Here is a 13,385-nt window from a genome sequence, read left to right on the forward strand (position 1 = left end):
GTTGACACATTTTGCTTTCTTGGTTTCTTTTCTTTTTTTTTTTTTTCAACCCCCACTCCTCTCCTGGTTTCTAAGATGCTATCTTACTGCTTTCCCTTCTACCTTCTTGGCTGCTGCTTCTCAATCTCATTTGCTGAGATTCTGCCATGTTTTCCTGATTTGTGAATACAGGTGTCCCAAGACTTGGTTTTCAGACCCTTTCTCTTTCTTTTCCTCCATGTTATCTAGAAGTGGCAAACATTTTCTGTACAGTCCCAGATAGTGTATATTTTAAGAGTGTGTACCAACCACTTGGCACAATGAATAATGTTATGAAGATGTCTGTAGAGCAATAGAAAAATTTCACACATGTTTATTGATGAAACAAAAATGTGAATTGTAAAAGTGAGTAACAGGTGTTCCATTGCAATGGTTACGGTTGTGGGTCAATTGGGCTGAATAGTGCTTCTTGGTGGTTTGGCAGTTATAATGTAGTTATCCCTCATGATGAAATGATGTATGAGCAGCCAAGGGAGTTCCCTTGGGGGCATGACCTGCTTCCAATACGTATGGACATTTGGAAAGGTTCTCTGGCTTTTTTGCTAGACCTCGATTCTGAAGCTGCATTGTGATCCTCTGCCTTCCAGTTCTTTGGACTGGACATATCGCCTACCAAACCAGGGGTCTGTTAGCCCCTTCAACCTGCGAGTCAGCATCCTGCTGTCTTACCTATCGCTCTTGGATCCATCTACCATGGCAGCCACGAACTAGCATCTCACCTACTGATCTTGGATTCTTCTGTCCGTGTAGCTACACAAGTCAGAAGTCTCCGGCTTGATATTTTAATGTCTCACCTACACACTTGGAAGTCATCAGTGTCCTCAACCATGCAAGCCGTTCGTTTGACATCTATATCACTGGTTTTGCTTCTTATGCTTCTATAGAAAAGCCAGCCTAAGAAATGAAAAAAATAAAATTCTTTTTTTTTGAGGGATGCCATTTTTCACTAGACTTCATTGTTCATCTTCTGTATTCTCAGAAGTGATTTTTTTACAGTTTGATTGGCATATAAATCACATAATATACAATTTAATAGTTCAAGCATATTAAGAAGAGTTGTACAAGAAAGAAGAAAATGTTTTAGACGTTAAGAAAATATTTCTTGAGGTCTTTTTATTCTAATGCAGGCTGTCTTGCAAGTCTGTGGTTAGTTTCATTAACACAGAAACCATTAATCCCATTACTGTCTCTAGAGATCTACCAATTCTGGCTTTCACATACATTGAAGCATACAAAAAACAAAAACAGAACAATAAGAAAATAAAATAGATGGATTGTGATCAGAGTTGTATGAGCCTCTAATAAAATTATTTTTAAAATAAAATTAAAAAGACCTTAATAGACAATAAAGTAGAAAATATTAAAAACTAGTACATTGATACAATTGATGTATGAGATGTCTTAAGAGCTGTAAGAGGAGCAAATAAAAGGATTAAAAGATAAAAATTAAAAGTAGTACAATTTAAAGTAAGTCAAAACAAAGATCAAATGATAAGGTGTTAAATTTTAATTAACTGCATCTATAATAATCAACTTTCCAATGCATTCCATATGATAACTAGGCTATTCACATCCCTGGTCTATAGTCAGAAAGATTCACCGGGGCTTAATCCACGTGTATTTCCCCTTCACTTTGTTTAACAGAAACAACTTTAAAATGGGTCAAAGGAAATATCAAATGATAAGATATTACATTTTCACCTAGCTACATCTGCCATAATCAACTTTACAATGCTCTTGATAGAAAGAATATTCACATCCCTGAACTATACTCAGAGGGAACTCGCCAGAGGCTTGATCCCTGCGAGGACCCTGAAAATGAATTTGGCTCTCCATTGTCATCTGTAGCCTTCTGAAAACTGGGTGTTCATGAGTTAAGCTTTGACACTGTCCCCTACTTTGGATTTGTATTTTATTATTTACAGTCATTGAGCCACATAGACTGGTATGCTTGATCCATGTATATTTAGTTGACACCTCACTTAGAAGGTTGTTTGTTTGAAGACAAGCCTTTGACATTCCAGATGCTATTCTTTCTGAGAGTTGGGTAACATCTAGTTTCTTCGCCACACTTTTCTATAGCACTATATATTCAGTAATCTCTTCATGAGGGCAAGGATGAAACAAGGCCATGTCACAAGAACTAATTGTTCTTAGATGAGGGTCAGAATTAAGTGTGAGTCCAAAATCCATTCATAGGTCTATGGTTTATATATGTCTCATTCACATTAGAGACATCATTGTCATTTTATGTTACAGAACATTATCAATCATCCCCGTGGGGCATAAGGTAATTCTATTGAGAGTGGCATTAATTTACCCAATGGTATAGAATTTAAAATACTGTAGAGAAAAGGAAATGATACAGGTATAGGCCAGCTACAAATCTCAATACATGAATTGTTGACTTGTATGGCTTAAACTCTTAAGTTACTGAACACTATTTATCCAAACAATGGGGGTTGGCAATAGGGCAAAACTTTCCATAGTATTCCTTCACCATGCCTAATATGTCATAATAACATAATGCAGAACCATGCCTAACATGTCATAATAACACAATGCAGAACCATGCCTACCTAACATGTCATAATAACACAAGGAAGGCATTAAAATGGTAAGTATATGGTAGTCCCAGGCAACTAATCATTGGGCACTCTCAAAAAAATATTTTTTAACAACAAAAAATATATATATATTTCAAATATTTTCTATTAATGCTGATTTAATTATAATTCATAACTAATAGAGCTGCAATTTCATGTATTTAAGCACTGAAAATATATTTTTCAACAGATAAATACTGTCAAGTACTGATGTCCACTTGCATGTGATTTTAACTGATAATAAGTACCATATATACTCGTGTATAAGCTGAGTTTTTCAGCACAAAAAAATGTGCTGAAAAACTCGGGTTCAGCTTATACACGTATCAGTGGTACCCCAGCGAGGTAACGGGATGAGCGCCCATTATTTCGCGGGTGATTGCTCTTTCTCCACTGTTCATTCAAAGCCCTGCTGACACTGCAGAGTTTTGAATGTATGTCTCCTCACATTTAACCAATCAGAGCCGACCTATGATGTGGACGGCTCCAATTCGCAGAAGCACCCACAGTGATTCACTTACATCCAGAAGCTGAACTGGTAAGGATGTGTCTGTGGCTGGGCTCGTGTCTCCCCTCTGGTCTCTGTATTAATTCACATCCTACATCCCCCGCCCGCACAGGCTCCCCCCACTCCTCCCAGCTAACATGTCGCCGGGGCAAGTAGGGGAGGGGGGATTACCATGAAAGTTCCTTTTCCAAGTCTTGTTTTTTTTTTTTATCCTATTAGAAATGGATACTCTTGAACCAAAACAAAAATGCCAGTCATATGACACTGGTTTCTAAATGAAGAATGTGTCAAGAGCAGAAGAGAGCAATAACAGTATTGCAAGTAGGGAATCTGTGTTGACGAAAAGCAAGTGAGAGAGTGGCGGGAAAGAAGGCTGACTTGCCATATATATATACCATAGTGGATGAAGGGGGAAGTGCAGTGTGGAGACCCGAGGCCCAAATGTCGACCACTGGAGATCCCCTCATTGAGGGGTTTAGGAGAGGAGATGTGTCAGTCAGGGTGTGATGTAGTACCGATGAAGAACACAGCTTTCCCTCAGATCCTGGATGCTTCCTCCCCCCAACTGCCACAATCCAAATTCTACCTTGCAGGACTAGATAGGGCAGAGGTTGTACACTGGTGCATATGGGAGCTGGAGGCACAGGGAACCCAGGGTGGACGATACCTTCAGGACCAGGGGTGTGAGGGGCGATGCTGGGAGAGTGGAGGGTGAGTGGGTTGGAAAGGGGGAACTGATTACAAGGATCCACATGTGACCTCCTCCCAGGGAGATGGACAGCAGGGAAGGGGGGGTAGGAAGACTCTGAATAGGGCAAGATATGACAAAATAACAATCTGGATTATCAAGGGCTCATGAGGGAAGGGGGAGCAGGGAGGGAGGGGGGAAAAAGAGGCTTAAGTGGAGAGCAAATGCTTTGAGAGTGATTAGGGCAAAGAATGCATGGATGTGCTTTATACAATTGATGTATGTATATGTATGGATTGTGATAAGAGTTGTATGAGCCCCTAATAAAATGTTTTTTTTTAAAAAAAGAAGGCTGACTTGGAACAGATTACAAAAGCTAAAAAAGCTCATCGTGGTTTAACCTTTATTTATGAGGCTCTAGAGAGTGAATAGCATAAATGGGTTATGCAGTGTCGTCAAAATGGTTACTGCGTAACACGAATGGGAATCCACATACGTGCTCTACAAATGGCTAAGGATGACAAATATAAAGCACCAGGCATTGAAAAATTTGCTGCGTCAGCAGGATGGTGTAACCACTTCATGAATAGGTTTGGCCTACTATGTTTGAGACAAAGAACAGATTTCCCAGAAATTACCACAAGACCTTGAAGAAAAAATTATGTCAGTCCAGTCATTTATTATAAAACAAAAAAGGATTTATAATTATGACCTGGCAGATATTGGGAATATGGATGAAACTGCCATGACTTTTGGTCTTCCAAGCAACAGAACTGTGGCAAGTTAAGGAGAAAAACAATTTTTCTCAAAACCACAGGAAATGGAAAATAACGCTTTACAGTTGTTCTATCATGTTTGGCTAATGGAACTAAGCTGTGTCCTGTCATTATTTTTAAAAGAAAGACCTTGCCTAAAAAGATCAATTTCCCACCAAGAATTATCATGCGTGCACATGTTAAAGACTGGATGGATGAAGACGGAACCAAAAAATGGCTGGAAGAAATTTGGAACCAACGACCAGGAGCAGCCTTAAAGAAAAAGCCATCGTTACTTGTTTGGGATATGTTCAGAGCCCACCTATCGGATGACATAAAAAAATTGGCAAAATCTAGTAAAGTTACTTTAGCCATTATTCCAGGTGGGCTTACATCTGTACTGCACGCTCTGGGTGTATTTTTGAATAAGTCTTTTAAAGACCGTGTGTGAAGGATGTGGCATGAATGGATGTCATCTGATCAAGACCACTAACAAAAGGAGGAACTCTCATGAAGCCTGACATAGAGTTAATAGCAAAGTGGGTTCGAGATGTATGGGAAGACATTCCAGAAGACATGGTGTGACGTGCCTTCCAGAAATATAGTATTAGTAATGCTATGGATGGCAGTGAAGACTGCACTTTGTATGAAAATGACAGCAGTGATGGTGATGACGGCGATCTCAGTGAGGACAGTGTCTATGATGACCTCACAGCAGCTGAAGCTCTGCATTGGGATATGGCTGGTGATGAGGAATCCAGTTTTGAAGACTTTAACTCTACATTTTAGCTTGGTTGCTGATTGAGCTCAGGGAATAGTACTCTTAAGGTATCATCATTGATACCTTATTGTTTTTGTTGAACCGGTTTTCCACTTACTGTGCTGGTTTACTAATGTTAAATGACTTGTCCTTTTATTTATGTTTTTATTTAAAATAAATATTTAAATACATTACCCCACTGATGTCTCAATTTTTAGTAATTTTATTTTCGTTTGTTTTGATGATTGAAACTCACCAATAGCTTCTGCATTTTCCACCCTAGGCTTATACTCAAATCAATCCGTTTTTCTGGTTTCCCAGGTAATAATTAGGTACCTTGGCTTATACTCGGGTCGGCTTATATTCAAGTATATACGGTAAGTGAATCTACAGATCCATAAAAATAGACTAAGAATTCTTGAAGATGGGACAGGCCTGGGCTACTTGTTCTTCTGTTATCCACAAGATCACAATAAGTTGGCATTTACTCAATGGTAACTAACAAAAACAGAAATTTATATAATTCTATTAAGCTCTTGATAGATGCCCTTGAGCAAACTATTACATTGAATATTAATGAACTCCCACTGTATATTATGTGGAAAACTTAAATGGATTTTGCAATATAGAAATGACTCTTGTACTTGAATCGAGCTCCAAACATTTCTATGGAATGACATAAATTAAAGTTAAAAAGAAAAACATGGCCAAACAAGGGTCATATACCCTGTAAAAGAATCTCTCAAGTATAACAGTAAAACTAGGACATTTCTACATTTCCAGATAATCAGAAATTAAAGGAAATCATAAAAACCTGGAACTTTAAAACCAATTACACAACCATCATTGCCTAAACAGCCGATAGTGACATAATAACAGATCCGTAGACCAATGGAACAGAATTGGAATCCAGAAGTAAACCCACCCATGTAATGACTGCTGAAATTTGACATGGGACCAAATATATTCCATACATAAAGAAATAGTCTTTCTAACAAATGGGGCTGGCAAAACTGGATATCGATTTGCAGAAGAATGAAACAGGGGTCATATCAGACCATAGTAAAAAAATTAATTCAAGATAGATCAAAGGCCTAAACATCAAACCTAGAATTACAAAAACCATCAATTTAAAAATAAGGACACATGAAGGTCAAAGAGTTGGTATGGAGTTGTTCTCTGCATGTATGGTGGCCCTGAGATGGGTTCTCCTCATCTTCCTCCTGGGCCAGTTTGAGTAGGATGGGCCCCAGTTGAAGCATTTCATCGAGGTGGAGACTCAGAAGCACCACTTTCAGCAGCTGGTGCACAGAGACTGACCATGTTAGGAGAGGTGCACGGACAAGCCTGCGCCAAAGCTGGACAGTCAGGCCGAGGCCTGTTTTGTGAAGTGAGTTGAGCACTTCATGAATATAAGCCCGTTCATCTTGAATAGACTGGCACAGGCCCAGAAATCCCAATCAGTCTTCTCAGAAAGCCTTTCAGACTGACCTCAGCACTACCTCTTTGGAGAAGGAAGTTAGTTCAAGAGAAGAAGCACTGTTGATAGAATTGATTAAGGCAAATCTGTGGGAGAATATGGCCTTCCACCTTTTTACCCGATCTGAGAATGTGTGTGTGTGTGTGTGCATCTTCTATGTGTTTGATTTTTTCTTTTTTTAATGCTAACTGGATGGAAAACACTACCTGAATATATATGACTACAGGTGGTTCTAAGCTCTTTGCCAAGTCCCACTACCAGCTTTCTATCATTTGAGAGTGGAACTACTTTCGCTAATCTGATACTGGGACCACATAAGTTAAAAAAAAAAAATCTGTCATTTGTTTGGCTTCATTTCAGTTTTTGGGGAAACTGAGGTTCACTTATGTCCAAAAGGACAGCTGTATGGGGGGAGGGCAGGGGATAGATGGGTACAATGACTCTCCCTCCTTATCCAGTGTTGGCTGTTATTGGGGAAACTCTTTATGGAGCAGTCAGACTGCCCATTTTAGTTTTCTTGATTTTCTCTTACTAAAGACTGTCTCTGAGAGGCAGTACAGGTAGGTTGCTAGTCAAGAAGCTTTTCATTATAAAGGAATCAAGCCAGTGAACACAATTCTAAGATCTAGACAAGGAAGAATTTCAGGGTACAAGAAAATTCAGACATGTGCCGAAATTAGTTCTAAAGATTTAGGCAAGTCAGAAACGAACAGCGGTTTCAGGTAGAAGTGTATGTCTAATGTTAAACTGCATATTTCACTTACTGCATTCTTTTGATCACTCAAAAGCTATATAAACCAACCCTGAAAAAAATTAAAATAAAGACAAACTTAGGGGCCCTAGTACATGACATACATCATCAAACAAAATGAAAAGTACATGAACTACAGAAGATAGACTAGATAACTAGAACCCCATAAAAATTAAACTCAAATGCATCAAAAGATTTCACCAAAAGGGTAAAAAAATAACCCATGGATTGGAAACTACTTTTGGGAAATAACATATTAGACCAAGAACTAATCTCGAAAATGTATAGAAAATTTCTTCAGCAAGAAAAAGACAAATAATCTAATTAAAATGGCAAGAGGACATAGACAGACATATCACAAAATAAGACATTCAGATAATCAGTGATTATATGAAGAAATGCTCATAATCATTAACCATTTGAGAAATGCAAATAAAAACAACACAAGATACCACCTCACACCAACATTAATAGGAAAAGTTCAAAAAACAGAAAACAACAAATGCTGTCAATTTTCTTAAATCTAGAATTACTGTAGAACCAAACATCCACTGCCATGGATTCAATTCCAACTCATAGTTTCTAAAGCTGTAATGTTTATGGGAGCCGATCGCCTGAGGCGTGACTGTTGAGATTGAACTGCTAACCTGTGGTGAGAAGTGCAGTTTTTGCTAAACAGCACTTCTTGGCCTCCTGAGAGTTACTACATGACTCAGCAATTCCACTTTTAGGTGCATACCCAAAAGAAATGAAAGGAAACATCTACAGAAAACTTGCTCGAAAATGTTCATAGCTGTCATAGCAGCAAATAAATGAAAACCATTCAGGTAACTATCAACTAATTGAAGGAAAAACAAAAGATAGTGTAGCCATACAATGTAATATCATTCAGCAATAAAAAGAAATTAAGCACTGATACATGCTACCACATGGATAAATCTTGAAAACGTTATGTTAAATGAAAGAAGCCAGTCACAAAAGACCACGTGTTATTTAATTCCATTTGCAGAATTTTCCCGAAGTCCCTCAATTTTAAAGTGGAGGGCCATCGAAGATGAGGGAAGGCCACCCTCAGCGAAATGAATTGACAGGGTGGCCGCAGCCATGGGCTCAGGCCAGGGAGCAATTGTGCGCATGGTACAGGACCATGCAGCGTTTCATTCTGTTGTGTATAGAGTCGCTGTGGGTCGGAGCCAACTTGACGGCGCTTAACCATGTGCATAGAAAGTCCAGAGTCAGGGCATCAGTACAGAAACATAAAGGAGGGTGATGGGTGTCATCGAGTTGATGCCAATTCATACCAAATCTATAAGACAGGGCAGAACTGCCCCCTGTGGATTTCTAAGACTAACTCTTCGTGGGAGTAGAAAGCCCCATCTTTCTCCTGTGGAGTGGCTGTGTTTTGAACTGCCGACCTTGCAGTTAGCAGCCCAACTCATAACGCCTACACCACCAGGGCTCCTCGGCCTAGAGAATTGGGCTTGGGGGGGGGCGTTGAGGAATGAGCAGTAACTGCTTGAGTCCACCGTTTCTTTAAGTCCAGCGTTTCTTTATGGCCATGATTTCCCAACCTTGAATTGTACACTTTAAGTGGGTGGATTGTGTGATAATGCGAACTCGATCCCAATAAAGGAGGTTTTGGTTTTGTGGTTTTAAATCATCAAGGGAAACCACTGAAACAATTCGTTTTGTTTTTAACTCACTATTTGTGTTGCTCCCATGTCTTCAACTCAGCGCTCTGGACTGCTGGCTGCAATCAAACATTCCATCATGAATGCACCATGGGGAAATGCTTGCTTTGCTTAGGTAACAGATGATTCACTTGGAGACTGACTTTGGTGGCAGATGTTTTCTCCTTTTTTACTTTTGTGACATGATACAGCTGTGATAAGAGATGCCATTTTACATTTTCTAAAGTTTCTAATCACTGCTTTCCTGTGGGTTGGGAGGGCTAGAATGAGGGCTTCATTTGGTAATGTCAAAATACAGTATATTATTTTGACAAAGCTGTTGGGTCATTACATAAAATACTCAATACGTTTCCATCTACTTTCATAACTGTGCCTTAAAAACATAACCTTAGAAGATAAAAAAAAACATAACCTTAGTAAGTCTAGTTTCCTGTTCTTTCCTTGTTTTGACATGATCCGTATGCCTGGTGATAAAAAGAAATAAAGACCATGTTGTGGTAGGGCAATAGGAATGGCACTTGAAATGCTGTTGAGATTGTAACTGTGTCGCTAAGATTTGTGCTGCCCATGCAAGAGGCCAAAGCAGTGGGAACACGGCCTGTACCCTCTACTGTAAGCACAAAGCTGTCTTTGTAGTGAGAAAGCAGCCGTAGATAAGATATCAGCAAATGAGTGTGGTTGTGTACCAGGAAATCTTCACTAACAGAAAGTAAATTCTGAATTTTATATCACTTCCACGTGTTATGCTTTGTCATTTTTTCCTTCTGATCCTTTCTCACACACATGCACACAACTCTTTAAAATGCAAACATCATTCTTAGATTACAAATTCTATCAAAATCCAACAATGGGTAGGATTTGGCCTGTAAGGCATCATTTGTCAATACTTTTAAAGCGTTCTCTCTTTCTCTTTTCAATTTAATTGAAAATCAATATTAGGTATCTAATAAAGAGAGCCCTGGTGGATTAGTGGTTACGCATTGGACTGCTAACTACAAAGTCAGCAGTTTGAAACCATCACCTGCTTTGTGGGAGAAAGATGAGGCTTTCTACTCTCATAAAGAGTCACTCTCAGAAACCCACAGGAGCAGTTCTACCCTGTCCTGTAGGGTTGCTAAGAGTCAGCCTCGATTTGATGGCAATGAGTTGGGTTTTTTCATTGCTATATAGGGTCCCTGGTAGTGTATTGGATTACACATTGAGCTGCTAACTGCAAGGTCAGCAGTTCGAAACTGCCAGTCTCTCTGAGGACAAAAAATGAGGCTTTCTTCTCCCATAAAGAGTTAGAGTCGTGCTCGCTTCGGCAGCACATATACTAAAATTGGAACGATACAGAGAAGATTATTAACATGGCCCCTGCGCAAGGATGACACGCAAATTCGTGAAGTGTTCCATATTAAAAAAAAAAAAAAGAGTTAGAGTCTTGAAAACCCACAGGGACAGTTCTATTCTGCCCTATGAGTTGGAATCAGCTGGGTGGCAGTGGGTTATTGCTATATAATAATAGCAAAAACTTAGTTGCTTAAAACAACAAGAGTATCCATTATCCTCCATGATAGGATCGCTGAAGACAAATGGGTGCATAAGCAAATGTGGTGAAGAAAGCTGATGGTACCCGGCTATCAAAAGAGATAGTGTCTGGGGTCTTAAAGGCTTGAAGATAAACAAGCGGCCATCTAGCTCAGAAGCAACAAAGCCCACATGGAAGAAGCACACTGGCCAGTGCGATCATGAGGTGCCAAGGGACCAGGTATAAGGCATCATCCAAAAAAAAAAAGATATATGTGTGTGTATGTATATGTGTGTGTGTGTATATGTATATATATGTATATATATATATACCATATTAAATGAAGGGGGAAGTGCAGAGTGGAGATCCAAGGCCCAAGTGTTGGCCAATGGAGATCCCCTCACAGAGGGGTTTAGGAGAGGAGATGGGTTAATTAGGGTACGAGGTAGTACCGATGAAGAACACAGCTTTCCCCCAGATCCTGGATGCTTCCTCCCCCCAATTACCATGATCTGAATTCTACCTTGCAGGGCTGGATAGGGCAGAGGCTGTACACTGGTACATATGAGGGCTGGAGGCACAGGGAATCCAGGGTGGATGATACTTTCAGGACCAAGGGTGTGAGGGGCGATGCTGGGAGAGTGGAGGGTGAGTGGGTTGGAAAGGGGGAACTGATTACAAGGATCCACATGTGACCTCTTCCCTGGGAGAGGGACAGCAGAGAAGGGGGGGCGGGGAGGGAGACTCCGGATAGGGCAAGATATGACAAAATAATGATGTATAAATTACCAAGGGCACCTGAGGGAGGGGGGAGAGGGGAGGGAGGGGGGAAAAAAAGAGGATCTGATGCAAAGGGCTTAAGTGGAGAGCAAATGCTTTGAGAATGATTGGGGCAGGGAATGTATGGATGTGCTTTATACAATTGATGTATGTATACGTATGGATTGTGATAAGAGTTGTATGAGTCCCTAATAAAATGTAAAAAAACAAAAGAGGAGAAAAAAACTGATTAGGGCAAAGAATGTACAGATGTGCTTTATGCAATTGATGTATGTATATGTATGAACTGTGATAAGAGTTGTATGAGCCCCTAATAAATTGTTAAGAAAAAAAAAAAAAGAGTATCCATTATCTCGGTTTCTGTGAGGTAGGATTTCAGAAGCAGCTTAGCTGTGGAACTCAGGAAATATCATGAGGTGACAGTTGGGATGCCGGCTATGGGTGCAGTCACCAGAGGCTTGAATAGAGCTGGAAGATCTACTTCCTAGATGGCTTACTCACATGGCCGTTGACACACTGTCCCGTGGACCTGGGACTGTGTGCCTCCTTACATGGCAACCAGCTTCCTGCAGGGTAAATCCAAAAGACCAAGTTGAAGTTGCAATGTCCTTTTGTGGCCATGTTCCACTCTGTCGTTCCCACAATATCCTATTGGTTGCACAAATAGGTTCTATTCAGTGCAGGATGAGGGTCTACCAGGCCTTGAAGGCAGTCATCATGGGGGCTGTTTTGTAGCTTGGCTACCATAATGCTCCTTCTGTGTGTGTGTGTCCTTGAACATTAAAAAAATTCACTAGTTCTTAAATATTTTATTGTATTTTTACTTTATTGTGTTTTAAGTGGAAATTTCAACAGCAAATTAGGTTTCTCTTTAACCATTTCATACGAATTATTCCATGGCATTGGTAACTGTGTGAGCATTCCCACTATTTTCATTCTGTTTGGTCTGTGCCCTTGATCTAGCTTCCTTTCCCCTCCTTGCCTTCTTATCTGCCTAAGGGAAATGTTGACGGTCCCCACACAGATGGCTGTTTAAGGGAGCATATTGCTCCCGGGCGATACTGGCTGTTTGATAAGCCAGTCTACTATTGATCGCAAAGGTGGCCTCCAGGAGCAGTTTTAGTTCCAAGTTCAAGGGGCATCTTAGGTGACAATCCTGGGGTCCCCGTGGTTTCTATGAGTTCAATAAGCCTGAGGTCTTTTAGGAAGTTGAATTTCGTTCCACATTTCCTCCTCCCACCCCACCCCCCATTCGATATGGGGCTTTCTCATGTGCTTCTGGTCAGAATGGTCATTAGAAGTAGCTGTGCCGCTCTCTGGGCTTTAGCGCCATCTTGTTAGAAACCTCCGAGCCATGAGAGCCAAGTGGAGGAAGAAGAGAATGCACAGACTGAAGAGAATTCTGCAGAGGGAAGAAAGATGAGGCAGAGGTCCAAGTACAGCAACCGGGCCCCCCTCCGAAGCCACAGCTGCAGGACTAGGGAGTGCCTGAGGCGGGGACACCGCTACAAGCTGTTGACTGCGCGCTCCCCACTTCTCCCCCACCTTGTTCTCAATAACCGGTCCGGCTTTGAGCCTGTACCCCGGCCGAAGACATTCTGGACTGGTTCTGCCCGCAGTTGTGGCTCGATGTAATGTGCACAATAAATCATCTCTTCTGCTGTCTTGGCTGAAGAATCAAAAAAAAAAAAAAATAGAGGACGTGGTTGTGCCACACCAAGTTCTTCTGGTCTGAGGCTAGCACAATGTCCTCCTATTGAAAGCACAATGCTCTTGTCTTTAGCCAACTCTGGAAAGAAACACGACGGCAGTGGTAA

At 40.6% G+C, this 13,385-nt stretch overlaps 1 non-coding gene across 1 annotated transcript; it reads left to right on the plus strand.

Moving 5' to 3' along the window:
- The first annotated feature begins 10,569 nt into the window (after positions 1-10,569).
- Positions 10,570-10,679, plus strand: LOC142441957 (U6 spliceosomal RNA). Its single transcript, XR_012783233.1, has one exon. It is a non-coding gene; the product is annotated as a U6 spliceosomal RNA (small nuclear RNA).
- Positions 10,680-13,385: the final 2,706 nt, after the last annotated feature.

The sequence above is a fragment of the Tenrec ecaudatus genome, chromosome 2 (assembly GCF_050624435.1).
Source record: "Tenrec ecaudatus isolate mTenEca1 chromosome 2, mTenEca1.hap1, whole genome shotgun sequence".
Classification (NCBI taxonomy): domain Eukaryota; kingdom Metazoa; phylum Chordata; class Mammalia; order Afrosoricida; family Tenrecidae; genus Tenrec; species Tenrec ecaudatus.